Source organism: Varanus komodoensis, unplaced genomic scaffold (genome assembly GCF_004798865.1).
Source record: "Varanus komodoensis strain SLA01 unplaced genomic scaffold, ASM479886v1 scaffold97, whole genome shotgun sequence".
NCBI lineage: Eukaryota > Metazoa > Chordata > Lepidosauria > Squamata > Varanidae > Varanus > Varanus komodoensis.
Window position 1 is genome coordinate 1,415,423 of NW_025336668.1, and position 10,493 is coordinate 1,425,915.

Consider the following 10,493-nt stretch of genomic DNA (forward strand, 5'->3'; position numbering starts at 1 on the left):
CAATGCATTAAAACAATAAACATCAATGCAGAATTCCTAATATTACATCAATTCCAGTTCAGAAACAACATCAAGCAATTCAAATTCCAGAATCTGAAGAGAAATTTGGGTGAGGAGAATTATGGTATCATTATTTTATTTATTTATTTATTTATTTATTTATTTATTTAAAGCTTTTCTACCCTATCCACCACTAATGTCTTGGAACAGCTTACAATGAAAGAACAAATACAATAAAGCAAAACAAGCACAGCATTCAGCAATTCAAAATAATAAAATCCCAGTTAAAACCAACTAGACATTAAAATAATGGGAAAATAAAAAGGTTAATAAAAGAATAAGAAAGACTAAAGCCTTCAAAGACGGCTCCTGGAGCAGGACCTCTGCCTCAGATCTCAAGGGGCATATGTATGTAGAGGAGACCATGGAAAATGGCAATTTAAGAGGTAATATTTGGTGTTTGGAGCAAGATATTGAAAAGTGGAGTAAGACTGGGAATAATCAGAGATCGGGCTGGCTGGCAGTGGGAGAGAAGGCAAAGCACAGGAGTATAGTGCACAGACCAAGGGCAAAGGACGCTCCCTCAAGCATCGTTCATGTCATGGCTCAGATTCATGCACCCAAGCTCCACTGCCACTCAAGCACACTCCTTTTCTTGTCTTGGGTGACATGTCAGATGGTCCAGTCTTTCCAATATAGGCTCAGTTAAGAATGGAGGAGGGGGAGGGGGGAGTGAACCAAGATATTTGTGGGTGCAGAAGGGTAAAGAATCCAGGTCCATAAAACAAGATCTATACCTCCTGTTCTACCCTCATTGGAGACAAATCATTAGTTGAGCAGAAAACTTTTTCCCAGCTACAGTGTGAACATCAGTCAAGGACATATGCTAAACCATGCCTGGCATGGAAATGAAGTACCATCTTGAACTGTATCAGTGGGAATGAGGATCAAAATACACACAAACAACCAAGCTGACACAAACACACAAGTGCTCATTTTGTACAGAATTATCTCCTGTCAGATTCAACCAAACCAACATACCATTAGGTGAGTTGCATTTGGAGAACTGTGCCTTCGCAAAGGCATCATGAAATCTAATTAATTAATATTTTTGTTAAGAGCTCGAAGACCTTCAGATAGGGGAAAATGCTACAGGAACAATTTTGTGCTATTAATAAAGGGAAAACAGTGAAATAATAAATCTCAACATGACTATATCTGAATGAAGATGCCATTATTTCAGCTGTGATTAAAGGCTACAAACAGTAAGAAGCTGGAGCAATACACTACCTCAGTGGCAGAGCACTACTGATTTCTGACACACCGTGAGGCCGCTGAGTTCATTAGCAATGGAGGCCCCAAAGAAAGCAGGGGGTGGGGGGAGAGGAAAGAAGGAATGGAAATGACTTTCTGTTCACACATTGTTTAAATAATTAAAGTGGTATTTACAAATGCTCCTAGGATCTTTTGTTATCTTTCATTTGGCATGAGTTCCTTTTCTTCTTTTTATATATAGGACTAATAAGTAAATTGCAAACACATATTATTCCTCACCACTCTCCACTCGCCTTCCCCCCACTGGCATCCAATCCACCAGAATTTTCTTCCATTCCCATTAATTGGTCCTTAGAGAATCTCACTCTCATACCTTTGCAGTGACAGTTGGAGAACATTCCTTAGTAATACTGAGTCAGAGGCCCTGTGATAGCTCGCAAGTCACATATTGAACTGGAGCTGTACGGCTCCCTTCCATTATGTTTAATGCATAAGACATAAAATGGCACCATTCAGTGGGTAGCTTATTCTTCATTTTGAAAGAATCATGCTTTTCTTTGGTTATTTTCTGCCTATGTTTATTAAAATATAGAAATATATTTTAGAAGTCTTGTAAGAAAGAATTGACTGGAAGGTCATGCAAATCTTATTTGTCATACAACTCTGAAGTGGCAAAGGGAACAAGTGCTTTTCTCCCCACTCCCCCAGTGAGAAATGCATATTTTTCCAAGGTACTGATTTTGTTGGAAATCTGCAATTTGGGGACTTGAAACATCTTTAAGATTATATCTGGTCGCTTTTTTACAGGAAACAATTGCTTGTTTTATGCTTAAAATATTCCAGATTTATCAGTGCAATATCAAAAATCCAATTTTTCAGTTAAACATATACAATATTCTGCAGCTATTTTTACTCATTAAAACAATCTGTTTAATAAGAACAGTGGGTTTGGGGAGATTTCATGGAAGTATGACAGCCCTATTAACCACTTTAACTACAATTCAGCAGCAGATTATTGTTTGGCAATTTGTATTGTGATATGTTGGCAATACACAAGCCCACATCTCCTTCGCCTTTGAACAGCAGTGCCTGTGGTGGTCAGTATTTGTTTGCATTTCAAGACTGTACATGGGAAAGTCAGAGTTGCATCAAGGCAAGAATGAATCTCTATCTCAGTGCAAAAAACAGAAGTGTAAATGACCTGACCTAAATTGTAAACAAGAATCTTCTATAGGTAGTGGCAGTTCATATGGTAATACAATTGGCTGGTGATGATGATGATGATGATGATGATGATGATGATGATGAAAAAGAAGAAGAGGAAGAGGAAGAGGAAGAAGAAGATCAGTACACATTCGATTGCAACAGATCAAAGGACATACATTCAGGAAAAGATGCAAATGATACACTTTTGGAAATCATTAAGAAGCAAAGCAACAGTCATCTAATAATGTTTGTCAGATTATAGAAACAGGTACAAAAGGAATGACATGGCTATCCTATGTATTTCTACTGGGAACTAGGCCCCATGAAGTTCAAAGGGCTTTACTCCCAGGTAAAATCCATATAGGATTGCAAAGAAAGCATGTCCAACAGGTTTCAAGTCAACCAAGTGGTGGCAAAACACTGTCTCAGTTTCTCTGTCCCTCTGTGTGGGTGGGAGAGATTCAGAGGTCCTAAGACGCACTATTTTAAAACAGAATTGCAGAAGCACTTTCATTTTAATGTTGATAAATGTTCGTTAAGTTGCTAGTTTTAAGACACAGTTTAATGCCTTATTGGGCATAAGCTCATCCCACTGGCAAAAGTCCTGGATCTTCAAGTCATTTTACCCTTGCTTTTTTGTTTTGGTTTTGCATTGTGGGCCATCACTGATAGGATGTACCTCTGCCATGATTCCCATATAATTGGCCATGCCAGATGTGCTGTATGCCAACCTTCCCCAACCTGGTTCCCTCCAGATGTTTTTGACTTCAACTATCACATGCCCCAGCCAGCATGTCTGATGATCAGGAATGCTGGGAGCCATAGTCCAAAACACTGGGATGGCACTAGATGAGGGAAGATTCACAAGTGCAGAGGCGCCAGAATGCAAAGGCTGAAATGCTGGTCGAAGACCAACATGGATAGAAGGCAAGGTGTAGTCCTTACTTTGCCTCACTTATCAATGGGCTTAACCTGCCCTTTGGCATAGAAACTCAAACCCATCCATACGCTTCCAGTACACAGCAAAAACTCCTAAAACAATTTAAAATACTAAAGCACAGACCAAAAACAGTGCATAAAATATATTTTTTTAAAAAGTTGAAATAAACATACACTATAGAAATGTCTTCTCAATGCATCTGCTGCCTGCAACAGCAGGGCCTGGAGGACATCCCAGAGGACAATGCTAGTGCCACCATGGGAAAAGCTCTAGAAATTGAGCATCAGCATGATGGTGAGAGCCCTGAATTGGCCATGGTATATAATTTAAAAAGTTTGAATAAAAGAGAGCCCTGTAGGATGTGCTATATAAGTTTAAATATATAATAAATGAATAAACACATGTTGAAGCAGTGAGCTAATTTCTAGCCATGCTATTCTTACTAAGCAGAGTGTAGCTCAGTGCTTAAGAAGATGGCAGGGAGAGAGAAATGACCAGCACAGGCTACAACTAAACTGGCTGGCAGATAAGAGATTAAAGGACATAGAAACACCCTTCCTCAAATCTCATGGAAACTTCCCCCCCACAACTGTTACCCAGGGTTACTTCAGCCTTCTTAAAAAAACAACAATGACAAGAACTGGCAACTTCTGAATTACATGTCAGCAGGACATGTAATTTTTTTTGTCATAGAACGAGCCAGAACGGCGTTCCAGAACCTTTTTTTCAATGGATTTTAGGAAGGGATTTTGAACAGGTAGCAGATCAGCAGCAAACATCATTAACATAGTGCCTGCAGGCTGCTATTGTGTCTGCTATCTGCTATCTGATAGTGGGAGATAGCTGCTTGGGACGCTGCTTGGGATTGGTGTGTGTGCTTACTGCTGTTGGGACCAGGATGTGAGTTCCGGCACATTTTTTTTTTTTTTTTTACAAAAAAAGCACTGCATGTCAGCTTGTGTTTTTTGTTTGAAAAAAGTACAGCACTTTCTGTCTTTCTCTCCTTTTGCCATCTTCTTACCTTGCCTCTTTGTTCTTTGATAGTGGTGTCACCAAAACTTTGCTTTTTTTAGATTTATGCAGGTAACTCCAATAGTATATTTAAATTTAAGTGCCGGCTGTAGAAGAGCAGTCATGGTGGGGAAACCAACAGAAGAAAAGCTATTCAGGTGCAACTGCTAAGCCTGTTGCCCTGTTGTGTTGGAGGCCCTTTCAAGGGAGTAAATGGCTCAGGTTCTTAGAGGTCCCTTCATTACTGAACAATCAGGAAATAGTAGACTGGGTTTGTATGACTTCTCAATGCACAGCAGCTTATTGGAGGAGAAGGAGGAAAGTTTGGAATAGCCGACTAGAGCTAAGAGAGAAGATGCTCTCAGGGTCTTACATGTCCTTAAGAAGACACAGTATCAAGGCTTCGCTTCATATGGCCTGGAGCTTGCTGGTGCTTGGGGTATCCTATGCCAATCTTCCACAAGGCTGCCAGAATTCTAGAACTGTGAAGCACTTTCCACCCAGATGTTCTTGTGCAAACATTAAAACTATTTAAATCCAAAGGTTTGGATGGAGACTACAAAAGAATATTGTGGGATAGTTTTGTTTGTTTGATGACTGTCTGGTAATCACTCATCCTCAGCTGTGAGCTGAATTCTAGAAGATTGCTATTGTTCAAGCACCCAGGCGGTTTAATGCTCAATAGGCTCACTAAGCGAAGGCATTTGGCCTTGAGCTGATCTCTCAGGGCTTCTGTGTTGCACTGCCTGCATTCAGATGACCCAGCATTTAAGAGAAGCCTGCAGCCAAACACAAATGGGGTTATTTCCCTTGGATCTAGGTAAGATGGAGTCAGTAGGGCCTTCATGAATGCGCTGATCATAACACCCCTTCCTTCAAGAGAATGGGCTGTGAGTGTAAATATTGCTTGGGTCCACCTCCATTTTCTGCTTGAAATCCTGCATTTCCTATAGGCTACAGACAGGAAGCATACAGAAAGGGGAGCACAATACACAGTTGTATATTTGGTTATATCTACTCTGTAGGGAAAGCATAAGAAGCTCTATTGTCTTTCTCTGGGATGGCTTTGATTTCAAAGTCAAGCTCTTGCAGGGCTGGGCTTCAGTACAGGAGCTTCCTTTCGTGCCTGTTGTTCTCCTGTCGCCATTGCAAAGGGGAATAGAGTCTTTGGAATGTGACCTTCTTAACCTACAGATAAGGACAAAGCTTCTGCATGGTATAAAACAAAGCATAATGCTCCTTCCCCGAGACACATCGATTCATCTCTTCACAGGGACCCTTGTGGCTAACGAGGCAGGCTAAAAATCTAATAAATAAATATAAATAAATCTCTTGGATTGTTAGCTTTCTGCTATGGTACAACATGGGGTGTAGTTGGTTGTCTGGCCCTTCTTCATTAAGAATACAATTCCCACGTTACGAACATCCAATTTATGAGCAACCTGTTCTTACAAACAAATCACCATAAACCTATTAATTTTTAAAAATTACGGCAGAAAACCATCATTACCATAGACAGAGAGGAAGTGAAAGGGGAGAGAGGGAAGCCTCCAAAGCTGGCCTTCCTGCCCTGCCCACCTTGAGAAGGAAACCCCTCTGGCATTTCCTTGCTGCAAAGAGAAGGCCCAGGTGAATTGGGGTAGGTGAGTGGAGATATGCAGTTTTCCCACTTTCACAGGGGTCCTGTGCCCCTAACCCCCATGGATGTGGAGGGCCAACTATACATGATTTGACTGACATACAAATTCATCTTGAAGATAACAAAGACATCAGTGGACAGCACAAATGCCGCTGAGAAATCAAGAGCTTACCACCCAGGGAGGAAGACTGGTCTTTCCACTTTCTCATCTCACCAAACTACAGTGCCTAGGAATCCTTGGGGAGAAACCATGACAATTAGATTGCTATAAAATTGATGTAGGTTTGTAATGTATGGCTGTCAGTGATTAAAAAACAAGGAAGATTTATGATTAACGAAACTTGCATCCTACCAAACAAAGCCATGCTTTATAATAAAACTACACTGGGACAATTGTCAAGGATTGGTACCAGGAACATACTTTTGACTTAGGTAATTCAGGTTAAGTGAAGAGGAAGTGGATGCTCTAATGAGGCCTCCGTGTCCCATACTTAGGTATGTACATCAGGGGACAATTCACTGGCATCCGTGCAACAGTCCCCCAATTCCAAGTGTTGCAAGAAACTGCCTGGCAGTTGATGATATTTGTCACTGTGCTGAGTTCTCTTACAGATGGTGTTCAGCGGTGGCTCAGTAATTCACAGATCACTGTCCCCATTTGGTTGCTCAAGGAGGTGTGAATATTTCAGCGCAGTGATTTGCACTCATTTTCATCTTTGTTTCTGGGTGTCTTCATGCTGAGAGAGGCGTCTTCGAAAATATCAGAGCATAAAGATGAACAGTGGCTTTTATTTCCAGCATATCAAAATGACACATAAACACACTTTTTATTTTCACATATGTTGCTCCATTTAGAACCCTTAGAAACAATTGCACTTTGGACACAATTATCTTTCGAACCAAAAGAAAAGTGGGAACACGAGATGTTTCAGTCCCGCTTGTATGGATTTCTCAGGATGAGGAACACAGAGCCAGTGAAACGCTGTATGTTAGTGGATTAATTACAATTAGATAAAACTATCGCCAGTTCTTTGGTGGTTCTCTTACAACCTGCTTAATCATTGTTTGGTTCTTTGAAGGTTGGCTCACATAGGCATGCGCTTCAGTTGATCATTCTCCCTGTGGTGACCATCACCTCAGTGCACTCTGCTGAACATTTTGTGTTCTAACGGGGGGAGGTTGTGGTTGTTTTGACTCTCTTGGCTTCACAAAGGAGGCCACTTGGGCAGGCATCTCACCAGCAGTAGTTAAATCAGTCTGGCCTCCCCTGGAATTTGGTGTCCTGGCATTCCTTCATCGGAACTGCCAAACTGTGAGGGGGTACCAGTGGCAAGGGCAGAGCACCAGTGCTAGGAAACACCCCAAAGGTACTAAAATCCTAGCGGGCCCTTGGTCATGGGTGGGCGGCATGCACTGATCCCTCAGGATGAGAAACACAAAGCTCTAGGCCAGATGGTTTGGTGCACAGCTCCTATGACCCCTCGCAGTTCACCCTGCTGGCCACGGATGAGAGGACCTGCATGGAGGGCATGTGAATGACAGCAAACATATGCAGGGCAAGGTGTGCCTGCTCTTGTGCTAGGCAATGCAGGGCGGAGGACTGGTGGGGTGGTTTTATTCCCTGAGAAGGTGGCAGCAGGTTGTCATTCAGTGCTGCTACACTGTTAAATAGGCGAAGGGCCATCCCTGTTTCTCCAGCTCCACCCCCCTTTTCTGTCTGATGGCTACCAAGAGAAATTGGTCGGTGCAGTGTCGTGCCATGCTGAGGTATTAGTATGCTCCCGACACCCAACTCTACCTCCTTTTTCTGTCTGGAATCAGTTCCTCGAGTCAGTGCTGGAAGCTGCTGTGGCAGTTGCATTCACACAGGACGTGAGTGTTCCTTGCTGTTGGTGATCTGCTACTAGGGGGTGGGTGGCTCTCGCTGCAGCCCCCTGTCCCTTGAAAAGGCACGTTCTCTGTCCAGTGTACTGCTGGGCTCCGCTCTTCTAAGGAATGCCCAGGGGGCTGGCACTGGCTGGGAGCGCCCTGGCTGCACTGGCTTCAGTTGCTGAGGCACCTGCAGCCAAGCATCCTTTGTTCAGGCCATCATCATCCCTGCTAAAACAGTCTCCCATTATATCTGGGGTTCAGGAAAGAAGCTATCCTTGAAGACTCTTTTTCTAGGGGAGCTGGTACAGAAGCATCTGCATTTTGAGATAGGTTGTTTAGTGAGCAAATGAATGGCCAGGAAGTTATCATTGCAACAAAGCTGTAGCAAAAGTGTGGGCCGGGCAGGGGGCAGTGGTGGAAGGCAGCTAACCAGAACTTTGAAGTGGAAGCTAAAATATCCAGATCTGGACATTCTTCCAGGTCTGTTTTGTAGAGACCACGAACTCTCTCAGAATCTAATTGAGCTACACAAATTAATATGTGTTGGCTGATCTAGAATCCAGAAGGATTAAGAGGAGCTTTTCTGCATTAGGCCAGCCAGATCACTCTGGGACTGTACCCATGTTCTGGATCACTTCTTGACTTCAGTGTGTACTCACTGAGCTCTGTATTCTATGCACGTGCCATGAAGGGGGCCTGGGATGGGTATGAGTGTAATACAAGTCCAAATGAGTTTTGAATATCTGAACTAAGGAACTCTTTGGTTTTGTGATGATGCCCTGAAACCCCTCTCAGTTTTCACGCTACTGTAATTCCCAGGATTTCTTCAAGGGAAGCAACGATACATTTGCAGAGTAGACCAGTTCTGTATCCCTACTGTCCTTTCTCTTATTACAAATCTGAAGGACAAAGCAGGAACCTGTTGACCATGCAGAATTTGTTTTCCATTCACGACTGGTTGGGTTTGTAGTTTATTTTCTATTTGTCTGTTTCCCAATTTTGAGACAGTGCCTAGCCTTATAAATTCTTTAGGATGTGACACTGCATGCTTCATTCATTCTTAATACACAAAATGTGATTTCCCCCCATGTTCTACTTCTGAAACTTTACAAGCTGTTAAATTTCCCATCACTTCTGCTCCATTTCCCCTTAAAATTCTAGCACATACCATATAAATTCTTAAGCCAAACACTTGCCATGCAATTGTTTTAAATAAAGTTGAACAAGAAATACAAAGCTAAATACAAAGCCCAGCCAACTACAGGGAAACTGAGTAAGGAACTCCTAAGATATGACAAAAACTGCCAGACCTGTGGATGAGCTTTGCTGCAAACACGAGAATGGAGCGTAGTCCTATATACACTCAGATGGTCCTCAGTTCTTCATTGAAAGCCCAAAGATAAGAATGACAATATGATTTATATAGCATTATTAGGATTATTATATTAGGATTTATATAGCATTTTAGTATCTCACCTGATATATTAAAATGCAATCCAAATTGGTAGGCCTCAATTCTTGCTACCCTGTTCATGATGATAGATGGAACAGGGAAAATGCCTAAATCCTGGAATCATGCCATAGTGGTTCTCGTTTATATAAAAAAGATGACTATAGACTACAATCTAAATTTAGGCCAATGTTTGTTATCTGTTGGGGGGGGGGGAAGTCTATGGGATATATCTATTAAAAAAACTTCACTCATGGATTAATGAACAAAAAAATCCCTTGCCCAGAGCAAGCAGGGTTTAGACAAGGCAATATTATGTGTAATATTATCCTACCTTATACATAAGCAGGTGGGAAAAGCAAATTCTAGACTGTATGCCATCTTTCTTGATTTAAAGGAAGCCTTTGATTCAGTTAATTGGGATTTCCTTTGGGTTAAACTGCAAAAGCTAGGAATAGATTTTAAAAAATCTCCTTTTACTTATATGAACTTTATATTCAGAGACATTCTGCCAGGTCAGGTTGCCATGGAAAGGAGAACTAATCCAACTGTTTCCAACTAATAGGGGAGTGGAACAAGAATGTATCCCAGCACTGACCTCGTTTAATTTCTTCATAAGTGATCTAGCATCCCATCTAACTAGAGTGGAAGGACTTGGGTTGCGTAAAGTCATACTGTTGTTGTACATAGATGACACAGCCATTCTCTCCCAGACGTGCATAGTTTTGAATCATTTGATTAACAGCTGCACAGAATATTTGGATAAAAATGGGCTACAACTAATTTTTAGCAAATCCAAAGTAATGGTTTTTGACAAAACATCAAAGATTTTTTCCTGGATATGTAAGGAGAACATTGTAGAACAGGTTAAGCAATTCAAATATTTGGGAATTAATTTTCATTATAAGAACTCCTGGGTCTATCATCAGAAAGCAGTAGTTAATGAAGCCCTCAGTCCATCATGAGATTCTATTTCAATAGGGGTAATAGCTATGCAACAGCAACACTTCAAGTCTTCGGGGCAAAAATAATACCCCGAGTATTATATGGTATCCTTGTTAAATGTACTGAATTGTTCAATTGAACTGATACAATCCTTG